Here is a 14,704-nt window from a genome sequence, read left to right on the forward strand (position 1 = left end):
TAACCTGCCATGATTTTGTTACTATATCAGATCCACCTCATTGTAACATGAACCATCAACTATGAGACCAGCATAAAGTCTATTTTCTTACCATTTGAAAGGTATATCATTAAAATAACCAGTTAGTATCTAAAAATGTAACATAAAGGTTCTATGATGTGAAAATAAATTCCCAAATTGCTCTTTAGCACTACACAGATTGTTGGAAACTATACCAGTTTGATAGAGACTATTCCATTCAAACATTACCCATCCTGAGAGATGCTGTCTTCTATTAGAATATAGCAATGGACAGGAGTCCAGCTTTTTTGAGTCTCATTTCCAATTATACCTGGGTCTTTGCATGGTGAACACCGAAAACAACCTTCAGCATTTCAGAATTTCTCCTAAAATTCTGCCTCATGGCTTTTGCAAGGTGCCAGGGGTCTCAGAAGAGGCTACCTTTCTCTATTTTCTTTAAAAAATACCTAAACACAAGCTTAACAGAGGGTCAGAATTACAATTTCACATCTCACCCTCCATTTCTTCTGAACAGGGAAGGTGATTGCATAAGCTCTATAACTGATGGGATCACATCTCAGCCTGGCAATGCCTGTAGGTTAAATTGTATTTAAAAAAAAAAAAAGGATTTTAAAAGATCAAAATCACCATGGCAGGATGGAAAGTGGGCTTGTGCTCATTATGTAAGAAACTGCAAACTTCAGACCTGCTAATTTTATAGTTTTGCATCTGAGATGGAAAATAGCATTGCCTTTTCAAACACACAAGGAAAGGATGGGTAATGGAGCACACGGATTAATGGAGGGGATAAGCTAAGACTCCTTTGAATAATCAGCTTACCATTGTAGCTTTCCTGTTAGGTGAACTCAATTCTTCAGCTTCCATTTGAATATTTCTTTCTTCTCTGACCTTTAAGAGGTAGAAATCTGATGGCATAAGTAGACTTAAAAATATCCCAGGGTAATTTTCTTAGGATGAAAACTTTGCCTCTTTGCCCTCGTTCTAATTTCAGAGTTTCTTCTCTGCTTGCTACAACACTGGGGAGTGTTCCAGCTCTTGCTTCAGCCTGGTGTCACATTTCTGAAGATAATAAGAAAAAACTACACTTGGGGTGCTCCTCATAGCCACAGCCAGTGTCTGTGACCTTGAGAAGTCAGGCATCCATCTGGTACCTCAGTTTGTGCAATGGGAGGACAAGACATTCTCCAGGTCTGTCAACAGGGTCTCACTTATGACTGTGAAGCCGGGTGTAGCTATAAAACACCAGATAAGTGCACTAGTAATAACCGCAGGGTCCATACCGTGAGTACGGGTTGAATTCAGAGAGGATGGAAAGTGCTGCTAACAGGAGAAATCACTTTGATGTATACGTCTGTAGTGAGTGTGTGTCAATTATCTGACTCCCGAAGTCCCTTCCCCCACACACGTTGATGTCCACTGTACAGACCTGACCCTCCTATTTGCCAGGAGCCTGAGCCCACGTTTGCTCTGATTGAGCCTCTGCTCCAAACCACACTTCCCACACTCTGAGGCCAGTCTAGAGAGGGAGAGTGCACAGGCGGCTCTAACAGTCAATCTATTCCTGTTAAATCAGCCTGATTCTTGCCGGAAATTAATCAGAAAGCATAATCAACCAGGGCAGACTGCTCTAGAAAACAAAACAAGAAAGGAAAATGAAGCCACCCAAATTATAGCGAGTCTCTGATGCTGGCAGGGATCCCATCAGCCTCCTGAATGCCAGGTTTGCCTCCTGCCAGTTGCCCCCTCCTGGTGTGTTCCTTCTTGTTTGGCAAGGGGAATATAGGTCTTTGTCAAATATGCTTTTGAGTTCCCTGAACACAAATAACAGAAAGACAAATAAAGAAAGAAAAGAAAAGGGAAGGAGAGGGGAGGGAAGGGGAGGGAAGGGGAGGGAAGGGGTGAGATAGGAAGGGACAAAAGGGGCAGAGTCTCACTCCACATTTCCACTAAGATATATTTTGCTAACAGAGAGATGAGGAGGCTGGAGAGGGAGGAGAGAAGTGAAAGCTGAGAGAAGGAGAAGACAGAAGGGAAGGAGGGAAAATTCTGGGGTGTGGGGAGAAAGAAGGAGAAGAAGGAAAGCGAGAAGAAAAGGGACAATGAGGAAAGAGCAGGGGAGAGGAGAGTCCAAAACACACAGCAGGTTTCATTTCTCTTCTGCCTAATATTTGACTTCCGCCAGGTTGTACGTGCAGACTTGCTTAGAGGTGACGGTTGTACAGTTTATTTTTGTTTTTAAAGGCTTGCTTACTTCATTCCTAGAGATGGAGCTCTGGGAAAGGTGTACCAATGACTCAGCCTCACTTAAACTGAGCTCTCCCTCCAAACTCGGGCAAGCCATGTTCCAGACAGAGAAGCCTCACTCCCTGCCAGGCCTGGACAGAGCCCGAGGGTCAGTGGAGCACAGGCCCTCCTTGGTCACTCCATGCTCCATGGCCTGCAGAAGCTGCACCGCCCCCTGCCACCATAAGGCACAGAAAGCCTCTGCCTTTCAGTACGCGGCCTTCCAGAGGAAGACCTTACTGCCAACAAAGTGATCTTATTGTTTTCGCAGGCATTTGTTCACCCCTTAATAAATAATGAAATTAGGTCTTTGGGGAGAAGAAGGAGAGAACTGCCAATAGGAGATTTAATTTGCTGTAATCAACCTCTCTTAGCATGCAGAGTCACACAGTACGAGTAAAAGAATTAATCTCTACCAGAAAGAATTGCCTTTCGGTGTTATGAATCTAATCACTTATGAGGCTGAGTCGGCAGTCTGGGTTCAGACAGACCTCTCAGGAATCAAAGCCACAAGATCAGGTTTCAAATACCATCTGAATGGTACACTTCGTTGAATTTGGGGGCCTTTGGATTACAAAAGGAATGGAATGCAAATAGAGGCACTTGGCCTCTTTTAGACACCCTTAAATGTTCAGAAAGACGTTTAGGGAATGAATAAATAATTGTAGGCCTCTGGGCTGCCTGTGTGAGATGTTCCTTCTTGATTCTATTCTCTAGGATGGATTGTCAGACCTGCCAATCATCTCCAGCACCCCCATTATACTCGGGAGATGTGTTTGCTCTGTGCATACTGTTTTACAATCCTCCGAGGTGGAATTTCATAGCCCAGCAATGCTTTTGCCTTTGACATTCTCCTAAGCGGGATTTATTGCTTCCAAGACAGATGTGACTTGAATCGATTATGCCTCTTAAGCAGGCACTCTGGAAGCAGCCTCTAGGTTCCCTGCATTCCTTTTTGCCTGACTTCATTCAACTTGCAAGCTGATGTCAGAGTATTTCATCATAATCTAATACCGTTAAGAGTCCTTTGGGTATGCAACTGAGCAGGCTATGTTACCAACCAAATTCCGGATGTGGTTACTACTCTTGAAGAACTTACGTCTTGCAACACACAAACATCTATTAATATCACAAAATGCAGCCAGAACGGAAGGAGGTACCTAGATGTTATATTTACATGCTGCTGACCTCTCATTATTGATGAACTTAGAAAATGAAGTAAGTGCATTCATTTGTCTTTGCGATGGAGTCAAGAAGAAGCAATGTCAAAAACTGAACGGAAAATAACCGAATTTCCAAAGATGCTCAATAAAGATTCTCATTAAAAAACACGTATCTCTGGTTGTCTATTTCAGAACTCAAAACTACATATTACCCATGGCCATCCCCAAAATGTTGGGGTTCCTTAGCATTTTATAAGTTTGACAACACTAATCGTATAGAGAGTTATTTCAGAGGTGCTCTGAACCTGGGGGTACTAGGTAACATGATTCTAACTGACTTCAGCCATGGACCTAGACCATAACCACAAATAATGTTTTGAAAAGTTTAATGGTTGTGGAAGAAAATAAATGAAGGTGGTATTTTTAGATTAATCACAACCCACCTCACCCTATATTAGTGCAAAAGAAAAACAGGAGGCAAAGAAATAACATTTCCAGACACTATACCACTTTCCAACCTGACTTTCTATGATTATTTTTCTCTGGAAGAAGACCCGACTGACCTTCCTTTCAGAATGCATGACTTAGCGGAATATCCACCATACCTTGCTCCATTTTTTCTATCTATTTAATTGAGAGAATTCTAGCAGGCATTGATTTGGGATCAGGAGAGAATGAGATAATAAAATGTTCCCACACAGTAACCACATTATAAGGGATATCTGAGTCCCATTGGATAAATAAGGGAAAAATTGTGATCAAAGTCACGAAGGATAAAAGTTGTTAAATGAATTTGGTATTTAGGGGGAGGAAGTATTTCCTTAAGCAACATTAAACATTCTCGAAATCCAGTTCTAGGCATTAGTAAGCTCATACGTGAAGGAGAGGGAAAAGGTGAATGGTCTTTTACTCGGTTAGATTTTGCAAACAGGAGTTTACAGAACATCATTAAGGATTCATCTAGATGGTTCCCTTGGCTGTTGTATGATCTATAGGATTGGGTCTAGGCACTGAGGAAAGCTAATCCTTTCAAGACCAATTTGCTCTCTTTTATTTGGTCAATTGTTCTAAATTTCCCTTTTTTCTGAGTTTTAAAATTGGTTGTTGTAGCTTCAGAATCTTTCCTTTTTCCGCTAGACAAGGCCTGGGGAGAAAGGAGAGGCTGAATGGGCTGCTCATAATAAAGGGGAAAAGGGAGAACAGTGAATAAAAATGAAAGGCTTTGCATAATGTGGGCCATCTCAATATAGGGGCTCAAAAATCCCGTGGGGCAGCTTCGAGCAGTGACAGGTGAGAAATACACAAAAACCTTGCCAGTTAAAGTCTTATTGGTACGAGATCCAGGCTTCAGGATTGATTTTAAAAATAAAATGTAAAACAGCACCATGATAGAAACAAAAGCAAAGAAACCACAGTGCAAAATCTGATACAGAGTGGAACGCGGGAAACCACCAACCATTCTGACCTCACTGCCGTTGAACAGAAAACAAGCTTAGGAAGAAAGCCCCAGGACAAACTAACACAAAATCACCAGACCCAGCGAACACTGTCTGAGACGTTTCTAGATACTGAAGAGGTGGAAACAACAAAAAAAATCTAGTTCAGCTTGGCTTCACAAACACAGAGAACCATCAGTTCTCTTAAAACACCTGGTGTTTGCCTATCAACATATCTGGAGAGACCCACCAACAAAACCAGAAGGAGTAGATAAATTATTTTCTAAATATTTCAATAAAATAGTGCACAAGGAGAAACCTTGAAGAATCACATCTCAACAAAGCATGCAACGAGCTAAGCATCTTCTGTAATTAATTCATTGCTAGCCTTGCAAAGAAAAAAAATGAGAAAAAAAAACAGTGCTGATTCGCTTACTGGTGGTGCATCAAATGTACCAAAATATTCATTAGTTACTCAGTGATGCTGTTTGGGATAAGTATTGCTCCACTCCAAAGCCTTTGCCAGCTCTGATGTCTGCCAAATTTCTATGTAAATGGGTTTTCACTTTCCAAGGCTAATGGGAGATCTGTTAAATTCTCAGAGACAACACGTATATTATTTTAAGCCCTATTACTTTGACTTAAAAACAAGCTATTTTAATACTAAATCCAAAATAATACCTAATTAGAAATCCAATACTCAAATATCAGAATGTCTGCTCTTCATCGCAAAGGCAGTTGCAATGAATGTGATAGATGAACATTTTTGCACAGCTTATACCAAGAAGAAAACCAAAAAGGTTACCACCTACTCTATACAGAATTTATTTACTGATCTCTGTACCTGAGCATCCATTAAGAGGTGCCTCATCAGCATCATGGAACTCTTCAGAGTCTCCTTTTCAGTGGGCAGAAACGGGTCTTGGTCCTCCTCCAGCGCCTTCGACTTGGTGACAATAAAATGGGATATCTGGTCATTGAGGGTGTGCAATGATTGTACAGCTGCAAAAAGAGAAAGAGTGAAAGTGGAATCACAGCAGGTAACTTTCAAAGAGAAACTGGCTACCAATTTTAAAGGGAGAAGCGAGGGGGTACACATAAGGTATGACCCAGGCAGGTGTCAAGAAGCGTTACATCCATGAACCTCTTCAACACATGTGTTGAACACCCTCCAAATGCCAAGCCTATATGGAAACGCTTGGGGGATACAGTCGTGAGCAACACCAGACAAGATGCTTACCCTCGTGGAGCATCCAGCCCTGTGGGGGACACTGAAAAGAAACAAGTTAACAAATACTTCTATGAAGATGACTTTGAGTTAAGCGTTTATAAATTACAGAGATCAGCAGGCAGGAGGGGAGAGCTCTAGAGTAGATTTACATTTATGGTAATATAGTTGGCTATGTTACCTCTAAACAGATGGCCTCTATCATTAAGTTTTGTGGAAGGACAGTGGCCATGTTTTCCAATCAGTACCACATGTGTGCTGGGAAGATTATTATTTCTCTATGATTCACGTAGCACATCTGACATGGTACAGATTTTACGATTTCACTTATTTTTTTGTGCTTGTTGCCTCTTTCTCCACTTTCTCCACAGTGCAGCTGGTAAGAGCAGAGATTTTAAGAAAAACCTCTTTGTTTATGGTTGTATGCCCAGCAACTAGGAAAGTTCCTAGAAAGTAGAAGATGCTCAATAAATGTTGTTGAATTAATTTCCTTACATTTCCTTGAATTAAAATTTCTTTCCCTATAGAATTTCTCTAATTTTCAGGTAAATCTATCCTTTCAAACCAAGCATAAGTAAATCTTACACATTCTCAGGAAAACCACTGCACTGACTGCAATTCTGAGGATGCAGAGTATTCATCAAAAACTAGTATCCAGGGCTTCCCTGGTGGCGCAGTGGTTGAGAGTCTGCCTGCTGATGTAGGGGACACAGGTTCGTGCCCCGGTCCGGGAAGATCCCACGTGCCGCGGAGCGGCTGGGCCCGTGAGCCATGGCCGCTGAGCCTGTGCGTCCGGAGCCTGTGTTCCGCAACGGGAGAGGCCACAACAGTGAGAGGCCCGCGTACCGAAAAAAAAAAAAAAAGAACTAGTATCCAATAGAATCACTCTGAGGGCATCTGCCTTTGACCATGAGGGAGTAAGAGGATTCAGATTACCCTCCTGCTATAAATAACTAGAAAACTGTACAATATCTCAGAAACAAATATTTTTAGACCTTGAACAATAGCACAGAACTGTGATCCTTTAGAAAAGAAAAAGTTGAGTCCTATCATCACCAGCAGTCTGCAAAAAAGGAATGTCCAGACCTCAGCATGGGAAGAGGAACCCAAGGAGAGCCCAGCACTTGACACTGAATTGAGGAGACAGAGATTGGAAAGGCTAAGTTTGCTATAATTTGCAAGACAAAGTACTGAAAAGGAGGGAATTATACAGAGACCTCTAGAAATCTGCACAGGGGTCTCTATGAGTTGTTGGCTGAATATCAATCCTATGTATGGGTAAGATAAAACCCTACATGATCTGGCAAGAAAAAATTCCAGGAGAGGACAGTTACATTTTGGGGAGCTGTAAGCCCAATAATTCCAAGAGATCTCACAGGGCCACAAATTGTTTGCACGCTCACCAGCCGAAGTAGAGGGGCTTTGTTGGAATTCAGGGCATATTCAGCAGAAACTCCAGAAGGATAAAGCTTTAGAAATGAAACTAAATGATACCTAGAATAAAGGCAACTCTAGGCCTATCCAAAAAGAGTTTAAAATTAAGCCCTGAAAGGATCAAACTGATCTGCAAGTAACTAAAATACTTGTCAGGAAAGAAAAATGAGCATTTTTTTTGTAGAGGTGTAACAAAATCTAGCACCCCAAAATGCAAAATCCGTAATGCTCAGTACTCAATAAAAAATTACCAGACATGTAAAGAAACAAGAAAATATAACTTGTAGCCTCAAGAACACTCAGTTTATAGAAGCAGACCCAGAAATAACAAGTGATAGCATTCGAAAATATGGCTGTTAAGACAGCTATTATAGAGACATTTTGAATGTTCAAGGTTGTAAAATAAAACATGATTATAATGAGGAAAAAAATATAATATTTAAATCAGAACCAAGTGGAGCTTCTAGGGATGAAAAATGCACTTCTGAAATAAAACTGTTATTGGAGGAGATTCATAGCCGATTAAAAAAATGCAGAAGAAAAGATCAATGAACTCGAAATTATAGTAATAAAACTATCTATAATGAATAAACAGAGCCTCTTTGACAATATAAAGCTGTCTGACATACATGCACTTGGAGTCTGAGGGGGTGGGGTGTGGGCAGGGACAGAAACAATGTTTGAAGAAATGGTGAACACATTTTTTCCAAATTTGATAATATTATACACCTACGGATACAAGAATCTCAATAAACTTCAGGCAGGACAAACACAAAGAAAACTATAACAAGGCATATTATAATCCAATTGCTAAACAAACAAACACACAGTGAAGAAGAGAAAATCTTAAAATCAACCAGAGGAAGAAAGCATATTGTATTCAGAGGAACAGAGATAAGAATGATGTCAGACTTACCAGCAGAATCTATGCAAACCACAAAATAATCTATGCATGTTGAAAGTACTGAAGAAAAAAACTTGTCAACCTAGAATTCTATAACCAATAGTAATGTCTTTCAAAAAATGAACGTGAAATAATGACTTTTTTAGATAAACAAAGGCTGAGAGAACTCATCACCAACAGACTTTCATTAAAAGCAATGTTAAATGTCTTCAGACAAAAGGAAAATGGCATTAGATGGAAACTTTTATTCACAAAAATGAAAAAAAGAGTGCTCAAAAGGAGCAATATTTGATAACATTAACATATTTTCTTTCTCACCTTTTAACTCATTTAAAAGATAATTGGTTTAAAGCACAAAAAATAATGTATTGTGGATTTGATAACATGTATAAAAGTAAAACATATGACAACAGCACAGAGAATGAGACTGGCAAATGGAAATATATTGTGATAAGTTTCATATATTGTACATATATGAACAATATGTGAGCAGTTTGTTATCTGAAGGTGGACTGTGTTAAGTTAAACATGCATATTGTAAATCCTAGAGTAAGCTCTGCAAATAATAAATAAACAAATGATGATTTTGAGCCACGGAGAATCAACCTTGGACAACTGAGCATAGAGTTACAACTACAAGCCATGAAATAGGAAGAATACAGAATATGACCTCAGAGCAGTTTCTCACTACACAGGAAGACTCTAAAATCTTTTCCTGGACTGGGGAAGGAGCTTGGCTAAAACAGAGAAAGATGAACAAGAAAGTATGGGACCTGATCCCTGCCTAACCTGAATCCTCATCCTACAAAGGACATGGTAAAAAACACCCAGATAAATTTGGGGATCTGAAAGCAGAGTGACTTAACGTCTTATGTCCTACCCTGGGCAGCTGGGTAGGGCAGCTTCTCAGTGCACACACCAATAGGAGGGTAGAAACTAGAGCCACATGGAATTTTAAGTCCATGTGAGATAGCACAACTGCCCTACCACCCTCACTCTTCCACCTCCAGTCTCCCTTAGCATCATGGGGGCTGAAAATATCTCCAGTGAATCCAGAAGTGTCCAGAGATAGATTCATGGACCAGATACGCATCCCCAAGATAGGATAATACAATATATAAGTCTCCCAAGAACCCAAAGAGAAGGGAAAAATAATGGGTAGGGGAGCAATTTGAATTTATTTGATATTTATCCAGAAGGTACTAAGTTTTCAACCAGAAGTGACTAAATTGTATCATCAGTGGAAATGCTGGCTCCAGGTCTAAGTTGAATTTCATTATACGAAGTTGAAAACAACAAAAACAAATGACTTTTTGGAGTTGTGACTATAAATTTTTTAAACCCTCTATATATCTTCTCTCTCTTACTTGCAAACAGGAAGGTTGGGGCACACTGAACTATAAGGAAAACAATTGAGTAGGCATCCAAATAACCTACCAGAATCTAGGACCAATCTCTGCATGATTCATGCCCCATTTCCCACCACCATCGTGCCTTCCCTTTCCCTACTTCCGAGTACATGGACATAACGTTCTCATGAACAAGCCTTTCTCCCCAGGTCATTCCAGGGATACCCCAGTTCCCAAGTCCTTTGCTTATAGACACAAGAGACACTGCTGTCAACAAAACTCACGTCACTTCTTAGAAGGGAAGAATTACCGTCAATGCTTTTCACTCTAACCAGGCTAGTGAATTTGGGGTTCTCAAAATGCATCTATTACAGGCTTTCTCTATTCTTGTTCCAGAAAATTGAGGCTCAGTAGCTGAACTATGCTCTAGGGCTTTCCTGGTGGTGCAGTGGTTAAGAATCCACCTGTCAATGCAGGGGACACAGGTTCGATCCCTGGTCCAGGAAGATCCCACATGCCGTGGAGCAACTAAGCCCGTGTGTCACAACTACTGAGCCTGCACTCTAGAGCCCGCAAGCCACAACTGCTGAGCCCACGTGCCACAACTACTGAAGCCTGCGTGCCTAGAGCCTGTGCTCTGCAATGAGAAGCCACCGCAATGAGAAGCCTGCGCTCCGCAACGAAGAGCAGGCCCCACTCGCCACAACTAGAGAAAGCCCGCGCGCAACAATGAAGACCCAATGCAGCCAAAAGTAAAATAAATTAAAAAATAAAATACGCTCTAATTTTTACTTTGTTGTAAATTCAGGACACATTAAAAGTGTTAACACTCCCCTCTCTTTTCAAAGAGTAGACACTTTCATTAGAAAACTTACCATATTATATTGTAATTGCTTAAGAATTCATCTGTGGTAGACTGAATTATTGGTTCCCAAACTACTCCAAAACCTGTTCCTATAGAGCCCTCCCCAGTGACACTCCTTAGTGGAGAAATATACCTCCTGTCTTAAATGATGTCAGGCTTTGCCATGTGACTTGCTTTAGCCAATTAAATGTGTGCAAACATGAGTCATGCCATGTCCAAGTAGAACATCATGTGGTTCCACTATTGTTCTTTCCCCTTTGCCAGAATGTAGAAGACATGCAAGTGAAAAGCAAACCCTTGCTACTACAAAGCACCAAACTTTGGGGACGGGGGAGGCATTTGTTACTGGAACTTAGCCTCTTGAATGCTGACTGCTGCACAGTCTCTGGACTAGATGGTGACTCCCCTGAAGGCAAGAATGGAATTTTGTTCACCGGGTATCATGGGTGTTTAGCAAAGAAGAGCCACTTGGGAAATTTTTAATGGATAAACAAATACAGTTGTTTTGAGAGTACAGATCCTATATAATAAGAATGATAAGGATTACAGTTTATTGAGTGTCTATCATATGTCAGAGGCTTTCAAAACCTCTGTGCAGAATGAAGAGGCACTAATAATGTGGGTTCTAGGGCTAGAAGCCTGAGTTCACACCCAGCTCTGATATTTACATAACTGGGTGAACTTGAACAAGTTACTTTACAGCCCACAGTGCCCAGCACATGGTAAGTTCTCAGTAAGTGCTGGCTGTTACTATTGTTAAAGATCTATCAGAGATACAGAATCTGAAGTTCAGAGATTTATACAACACATGAAAACCAAGGCCATGACTCTCCAATGCCCATTCTCACACCAAGTGGGACACAATACAAGTAAAGGCAGGGAACAAGTCTAGAATTTTATTTATTTATTATTTATTGGCAAACGTAAAACAAGCAGATGGCAGAGTGCCTGGCACACAGTAAACTTTTCATGTACTAAAAATAGCTAGGATATGAAGCCCTTCACTGATGATTCCCTACCTATACTTCTTGAAACTCCTCTCTCCCTCTCATAGCTCCTTCATGGACAATAATAATTATTATCAATAATATTGTGATAAATATCTATGGGGACTCAATATTCACAAGCATGGTGCCACATGTTTAACAGGCATTACCTCACTTAATCACCCCCCAAATTCTATTGAAGTGTCATTATCATCATTCCTATTTTCCAAATGAAGAAACTCAGATTAAGTGACCCACCCAAGATTATGCACCTAAGTGAAGGAAACAGGATTCATATCTAGGCGGAGCCTGCACACATAATTCCTATATTATACCACCTCCACCCTGCACACCACTCGCTGCTCCATCCTGCTCTCCTTTGGGCAAACTACCCTCTGGTCCCCTACCTCCGGGGGTACCACACAGAGCAATCCTAGGCATATGGAATGTCAGGCTGGCCATGAGGTATCACCTGGTAATATACTCATACTTTTAAAGGTGAGAAAACTGAAGCCAGGAAAGATGATCCAGCTCCCTGAAGATGCTGTAGCAGTCAGTTTGAGAGTATACACCCTTGAAGACAGTCTGCCTGGGTCTCAATCTTATCTGCCCCTCCAACTAGCTGTATAACCTTGGGTGAATTACTTAACTCCTCAGTTTTCCCATCTGTAAATGGGGATAATAATAGTAACTACTTCACAGAGTTGCTCTGAGAAATACATGAGACCATCTGCATAAGGCATGTGGCACAGTATCTGCCACATGTTAAGTATGTAAAAAGCATTCGCTATTATGATTATTCCACAGTTTGTACCTCAAGCCTTTGACTTACTGATATTAACCAGCTGCTATGTTTATAACTGAGGGTACTTACCAAATCTTTGTTATATAAGTAAGCCAAGATGGTCTCTGTGTATTAGCCAAGGTTGTTTATTTCTTCACTGCAGGCTGAGACCCTTTAGCTCAAAAGCCAGCAGGTGCCAAACTCAAATGTTTTATACCCAAATATTTTAAATATAGCCCAAGTAAGCAGATTGTTAGCTATTTAGGGCCTGTCTGCTTTGCAAACCCCACAAAACTGTGCCCAACATTTGCTAGCCATTGATAAGATAAGCCCTGGGACACAAAGACCCCAAGACCCTGCTGGTCTCTGACCCAGACTCCTCACTGTGCTGGTGTGTGACATCACTTGGACACGTAAGTTCCCTCCAGGACCCCTCTCTCACCGAGGAGTTCCTTGCCGTCCTCCCCTCTGAGTATTGACCCCCTGCACTTCTGGACAGTGTCCTGCTGTGAAAGACTTCCCAGTATGCAAACTGCCAAAGGGTCATTCAATAAAGCCCGTGTGTGCTACTGCCACCTAGTGGTCATATCTTTTCCCTTGATGAACCCCAAGATCCCTTGAATCCCCTACATTACCCATTTGTCTCTTCATTTTGTATCCCAGTTACAACTAGTCCAGTGCTTCATACAAAATGGAAACATAAAAGCTGAAAGTTGATAACCGGAAATAATGACACAAGGTCCTCCTATATGCTAACCTACTCTTCAAGGCAGGTCACTCTGTTTTCAGGCTTGTGTAATGGGTACTTTATGTATTTGTCTGGTTACATCTATTTCCCTCTTCTTCTAATAAAAGAAACTCATTCCCTTTTGTGCAAACACCCATCCCCACTTGTGGTTCATATAGGGCCGATCCCACTCCCAGGTCCTAGAGGTGAGCACATCGTCCAGACCTGGCCATTTTAAGCACTTCATCTCCCTGGCAACAGTGGTTGGTCCAGGAGAGGGCCTGTGACCTAAACACGGCCAACAAGATTGAATTCCAGAACCATCTGATAGAACTATTAAGAAAGAGAGTCTCTCTTTTTCAGTTGAGTTCGATAAACTGGTAGGAATGCGGAGCAGCTGGTGGTCCTTGTAGCCCTCAACTAAGGAGCCCCAGCCTGAGAATAAAATCAACTGAGTAAAGAGGCAATTCGCATCCACTGACAGGGAAAGATTCTTGACCATATCATTACAGCATCAGGATTCAGCCACAGACTTCAGTTAGGTGGATCGTTAAATTCCCTTCTTTTCATTAGACCATCTGGGTTGGATTTCTGTCGTTTGCAATCAAGAAGTCCTGATTGCTGTAAAGAAGCCTGTACTTTGTCCTCATTGTAATAGTTATTTACGTGAACACTTCTTTAACGTCTGCCTCCCTCTGTGGCAGATTAAAGAAGATCTTAAACGTTGTGAGAAGAACCAGGGAATCTAGCCATCTGCCACAAATGAGGCTTTGGACATGTGGTCCCAGCCATCTCAATTCACCCCAGATGAGAGCTCAGTCACTCTGGAGCAGAGGTGAACCTCTCCTCTGTACGATACCCAAACTTCTGGCCTACAAAACTGAGCATAACAAGGTGTTGATTTACACCCTCTATTTGAAGATGGTTTGTTATACACCAATAGATACTGTAAGTTCCATGAGGCCAGCAACCATGTGTTTTTGGTTCTTCCCTGTATTTCCATCTCTAAGCACAACACCTGGCACACAGTAGTGCTTGGAAAGATAAATATCTGTCCAAAAGAAAAAAATGAATAAATAAATGAAGGAAAAAGCCGGCTTCACTCCGCTTTGTCCCCTCCACCAGCCCATCATTCTAGAATCAGGCGTTAGGCACATTCTTCTCCATTTGGCCTATAAAAATCTCAACCAAATAATACTGTTCTTAAAGTGTATGATGGATTATGGAATGAAGAACCATATATACGCTTTCTTATTTACCTGAGTTTAGGAAATTGAAGCATAAATTTATTTGGTTGGTGGTTCCACATGTGAAATGATGTTAAATTTATTTCATGTTATTCTCGTCTACAAATTTGAAGAAATATGTATTTCTATAGCAGGCTTATTTATATGAAGGGCTCATTTGAATTTCACCATACATTAATAAGTATTTATTTAGGTTTCAGATAAGGGTAGCACATTCATGGGTTGGCAGAGGAAAAAAATAACAAGTTTCAATATTTTATGTCATTGGCAAAAATTG

Source organism: Leucopleurus acutus, assembly GCF_964270905.1.
Source record: "Leucopleurus acutus genome assembly, chromosome: 2".
Classification (NCBI taxonomy): domain Eukaryota; kingdom Metazoa; phylum Chordata; class Mammalia; order Artiodactyla; family Delphinidae; genus Leucopleurus; species Leucopleurus acutus.